This window comes from Salvelinus sp. IW2-2015, unplaced genomic scaffold, assembly GCF_002910315.2.
Source record: "Salvelinus sp. IW2-2015 unplaced genomic scaffold, ASM291031v2 Un_scaffold5222, whole genome shotgun sequence".
NCBI classification, from domain to species: Eukaryota; Metazoa; Chordata; class Actinopteri; order Salmoniformes; family Salmonidae; genus Salvelinus; species Salvelinus sp. IW2-2015.
The window spans coordinates 24,868-30,375 of NW_019946487.1; the positions used below are offsets into that span (position 1 = coordinate 24,868).

General features: G+C 41.7%; 1 long non-coding RNA gene across 1 annotated transcript; it reads right to left on the reverse strand.

Annotated features, from left to right (window-relative positions):
* Nucleotides 1–3,312: 3,312 nt before the first annotated feature.
* LOC139026592 (uncharacterized) lies at nucleotides 3,313–5,502 on the reverse strand. Its single transcript, XR_011478440.1, has 3 exons — nucleotides 4,932–5,502; nucleotides 4,477–4,515; nucleotides 3,313–4,312 (listed from the first exon to the last, which is right to left on the reverse strand). It is a non-coding gene; the product is annotated as an uncharacterized lncRNA (long non-coding RNA).
* Between the last annotated feature and the right edge of the window lie 6 nt (nucleotides 5,503–5,508).

Here is a 5,508-nt window from a genome sequence, read left to right on the forward strand (position 1 = left end):
AAACAGACTCCAACCTCTCCACAATGGCCAAGACCAGAGAGCTGTGTAAGGAAAATCAAGGGATAAATTGTAGACCTGTACAAGGCTGGAATTGGGCTACAGGACAATAGCCAAGCAGCTTGGTGAGAGAGCAACAACTGTTTGGCACAATGTATTAGAAAATGGAAGAAGTTAAAGATGACGGTCAAATCCCCTCGGTCTGGGGCTCCATGCAAAGATCTCACCTCGATGGGGCATCAATGATATGAAGGAATGATGAGGGATCAGCCCAGAACTACACGGCAGGACCTGGTCATGACCTGAAGAGAGCTGGGACCACAGTCTCAAAGAAAACCATGTAGTACTACACACTAGGCCGTCATGGATTAAAATCCTCGCAGCGCACGCAGAGCTACAGGTCCCCCTGCTCAAGCCAGCGCATGTCCAGGCCCGTCTGAAGTTTGCCAATGAACCATCTGGATGATCCAGAGGAGGAATGGGAGAAGGTCCATGTGGTCTGATGAGACAAAAATAGAGCTTTTTTGCTCTAAACTCCACTCGCCGTGTTGGAGGAATAGCGGATGAGTACAACCCCAAAGAACACCATCCCCCGGTGAAGCATGGAGGTGGAAACATCATTCTTGGTGGATGCTTTTCTGCAAAGGGGACAGGACGACTGCACCGTATTGAAGGGAGGATGGATGGGGCCATGTATCGCGAGATCTTGGACCAACAACCTCTCTCCCTCAGTAGAGCATTGAAGATGGGTCGTGGCTGGGTCTTCAGCATGACAACGACCCGAAACACAGCCAGGGCAACTAAGGGAGTGGCTCCGTAAAGAAGCATCTCAAGGTCCTGGAGTGGCCTAGCCCGTCTCCAGACTGAACCAATAGAAAATCTTTGAGGGAGCCGAAAGTCCGTATTGCCCAGCGACAGCCCCGAAACCTGAAGGATCTGGAGAAGGTGCTGTATGGAGGAGTGGGCCAAAATCCTGCTGGCAGTGTGTGCAAACTGGTCAAGAACTACAGAAGTATGATCTCTGTAATTGCAAACTAAGGTTTCTGTACCAAATATTCAGTTCTGCTTTTTCTGATGTATCAAATACTTATGTCATGCAATAAAATGCAAATTATATTAATTAATCATACATGTGATTTTCTGGATTTTTGTTTTAGATTCCTTCTCTCACAGTTGAAGTGTACCTATGATAAAAATTACAGACCCTACAATGCTTTGTAAGTAGAAAACCTGCAAAATTGTCAGTGGTATCAAAATACTTGTTCTCCCCACTGTAATATATATTATTCATATAGACCTACTGTAATAGGTCTATATAGACATAACCCACAAAACTACCTGCCGCCTCCAAGCCCCACCAAAAAAAATATATTATATAAATATAATTTAACCTAAAAGTGTGGTGCTCAAAACAGGTGGGGTTGTCAGACATTGAATATCTCGTTAAGCATGGTCAAGTTAATAAATGCTGTGGATAATGTATTAAACCACCCAGACCAGTGGAGGCTGCTGAGGGGAGGACGGCTCATAGTAATGGCTGGAATGGAGTCAATGGAATGGTATCCAACACATCAAAGACGTGGTTTCCAAGTGGTTGATACCACTCCATTGACTGCATTACAGCCATTATTATGAGCCGTCTTCCTCAACAGCTTTTACTGGCCCAGACACACCAGTGTCAGTCCTTCTGAACTGAGCTGCAGGATAGGGAGGGAACTGCTTAGGGGTCTGACAACTTGGATGGAAAATGACTGAAAATAATAGCGTATGATATTGACACTTCTTTTCACCACATCTTCAATCTAAGCCTACTAGAAAGTGTGTGCCATCAGGTCTGGAGGAAGCTAAAGTAATTTCGTTACCCAAGAATAGTAAAGAACCCTTTACTGGCTCAAATAGCCCACCAATCAGCCTGTTACCACCCTTAGTAAACATTTGGGGAAAATGTGTTTGACCAAATATGCTAGTTTACTGTAAACATACTGACAACAGACTTTCAGTACGCTTAATGGAAAGGACATTCAACAAACCGGCACTTACAGGAATTACTTTTGATTTGCTGAGATAAATTGATGATAAAAAGATTGTGGGGGCTGTTTGTTTAGACTTCAGTGCGGCTTTTGACATGATCGATCATAGTCTGCTGATGGAAAACGTATGTGTTATGGCTTTACACCCCCCTGCTAATATTGTGGATAAAGAGTTACCTGACAACAGTACACAGAGGTTGTTTCTTAATGGAAGCCTCTCCAACATAATCCAGGTAGAAATCAGGCAATCAATGTTTTTCAAAGCCAGTGTGTCTATATTGGCGGATGACTCAACACTATACACGTCAGTTTACTACGCGAGTGAAATCACTTCAACACAACAAAGAGCTGCAATTCGTTTTAGAACGGGTGGCAAAGAATAAGTTAGTCCTAAATATTCAAAAACTAAAAGCATTGTATTTGGGACAAATCATTCACTAACATCAACAAATCTTGTAATTAATGTGGAAATTGAGCAAGTTGAGGTGACTAAACTGCTTGGAGTAAACCTGGATTGTAAACTGTCCATGGTCAAAACATGTTGATACAATAGTAGCTAAGATGGGGAGAAGTCTGTCCATAATAAAGCTCTGCCTTGATAACAACACTATCAACAAGGCAGGTCTACAGGTCAACACCTGGGCTACTGTTCAGTCGTGTGGTCAGGTGCCACAAAGAGGAACCTTGGAAAATGACAATTGGCACAGAACAGGGCAGCACGACAAGCCCTTAAAGTACATGGAGATTAACATGAATAATGTAATCTCTCGTGGCGCAAAGTGGAGGAGAGATTGACTTCATCACTACTTGTTTTTGTAAGAAGTGTTGACATGCTGAATGCACCAAGGCGTCTGTTTAAACTACTGGCACACAGCTCGGACACCATGCATACCCCACAAGACATGCCACCAAAGGTCTCTTTACAATCCAGAACAGACTATGGGAAGCACACAGTACTACATAGAACCATGGCTACATGAAACTCTATTCCACATCAGGTAACTGATGCAAGCCATAGACTCAGATTTCAAAAGCAGGTAAAAAACCACATTATGGAAAAATAGGGACTGTGAAGATACAGGCACAGACACACACGTACACATGGATTTTGTGTTGTAGATAAGTGATAGAGTAGTGGCCTGAGGGAACACACTTAATGTGTTGTGTAAAGTGTTATGAAATTTAAATTTTAAATTGTATATAACTGCCTTAATGTTCCTGGACCCCAGGAAGAGGGCTGCTGCTTGGCAGGAACTAATGGGGATCTTATTAAATACAAATACCATGAGGCCATTCGTGTTTTTATTAAAACAGCTACAGAGTTCAATGGCTGTGATGGGAGAAAACTGAGGATGGATCGACAACATTGGAGTGACTCCACATGAATAAACTAATTGACAGCGAAAAGATTACAAAAATGATTGCATTGTGTTTGCACAAGGTGCTAAAGTAATACTGCAAAAAAAGATGATCAAATAACTTTTAGATATAGGTGCAATTACCTTTGGGGCAAACCCAAAACATCACTGAGTAACTGACTCCTTATTTTTCAAGCATAGAGGTGGCTGATTCATGGTATGTGTTATGCTTGACATCAAGCACATACTGGGGGAGTTTTTAGGGATAAAAAGAAGCAGGATAGAGCAAAGCCCAGGTAAAATCCTAGAGGAAAACCTGCTTCACACCAACACCGGTAGAGGCAATCACTGTTCAGTCAGACAATAACCTAAAACACAAAGCCAAATATAAACTGGAGTTGCTTACCTAGAAGACAGTGAATGTTCCTGAGTGGCCAAGTTACAGTTATGTACTTAAATCTGCTTAAATCTATGGCAAGACTTAAATTGCTGTCTAGCAAAGACACCCAACACCTTCACACAGATTGAAGACATTTTTAAATATGGACAAATATTGCATAAAACAGGTGTGCAAAGCTGTTATGAGACTTACCCAAGAATAAGTAACGGTATTTTAGTGTTTAATTTTTCATTCATCTTTGAAAACAATATTATAATTTTTTGCCTACTTTGACAGAGTATTTTATGTAATGATACCGACACCCCACCACCAAAACACAGGACAAAATCCCATCTCCAAAATGACAATTAAATCAATTTGAATTCCTCATTGTAACACAATGTGAAGAAATCTACGGGGGTTGAATACTTATAACTACAGTGGCAGAATCATAACACAGCCCATAACACTCCTGATAACACTCTGTCGCTACGGAAACAGTCCTGTCCTGGAGTCGTGCTCTGCTGGGACTGCTGTATCCTCAGGCTCTGGTTCCATAGGGGACAACAGGAATACCAACACTGTTATACCCCATTTTACCATACACATTTTATACATAGCATTTTATAAACTGCATTTGACTATGAATTTGATCGTTTTGACAGGAATCCCTCTTCCATTAGGTAGACAAATATAATATACTCAAACATACCTTCTGCCGCAACAGAGTCTTCCTGTGTCATTGGTTCATCTGGAAAGAGAAACCAGAAGCAACCMTTTACAGGGGTTGATACTGTGTGCTCTACCATGGTTTGTGATTTGTTACGGACAATAGAATAACAAATCCTGAATTCCCATCTGGGGAGGAGAAGGAGAGCAATAGAGAACTAAAACAATAACAACTAAACTAAGTCATCTTGTCTGAGGAGTTAGTTCACCATTCCACTTATTCTACAGCAACATCCTGYCATTTAGCCAGAACAGAAAGTACTCTACCAATCTTCCCAGACCTCTGCATTCCTCTCTGCGGAGACTGTGAAAAGCAGGGTCATGTTCACTAGGCATGAAAAGGAAAGAAGCAGTCTGAAATGGGGAGGAACTATCTGAATAACATCTTGAAGCATTTTGCAACAGTGTGCCCTAATGGACATGACCCTGGGTGCTCACATTGTCTGAGTCTTCTGGCTTGAAACAGCTTGAGAAGCAGCAGTCCAATGGCAAGAGAGCCTACTACCACAAATACAYCAGCCACACTCATGTAACTGTTCTTTGGAATTTCCTTTTGATTCGCAGCATTTTCAGGAACCTGGTGCTGGTCTCGTACTGTAACACACAAAATCAGAATCATTATAAATGAAAATCACATCACATTCAGGTATGCAATCAATTAGGTCATGTTTGTAGGTAAGTCAATTTATATTGGATACTAAGATGTTAATGTGAGAAAAGCAAGAATTATTGATGGATCCTCTGCACAGTGGAAATCATGATGCAAAAAGGAGAATACTAAATGGTCAGTGTTAGGGTGTGAGGAAGGCACTTTGAATTCAAAACTATGTGTAAAGCACTTAGTTTTTCCTGACTGGGAAATACTCAAGGCCCTACCTATAAACGTTGGACTCCAAAAGCTTTGAGCTCACCTGTGACCGTCAGCATGAAGTTACAATTTGTGTTTCCACTGTCAGTGTTCACCACACACTCATACGGACCCTCGTCTTCAGGCTGGGTTTCTTTGACCAACAGG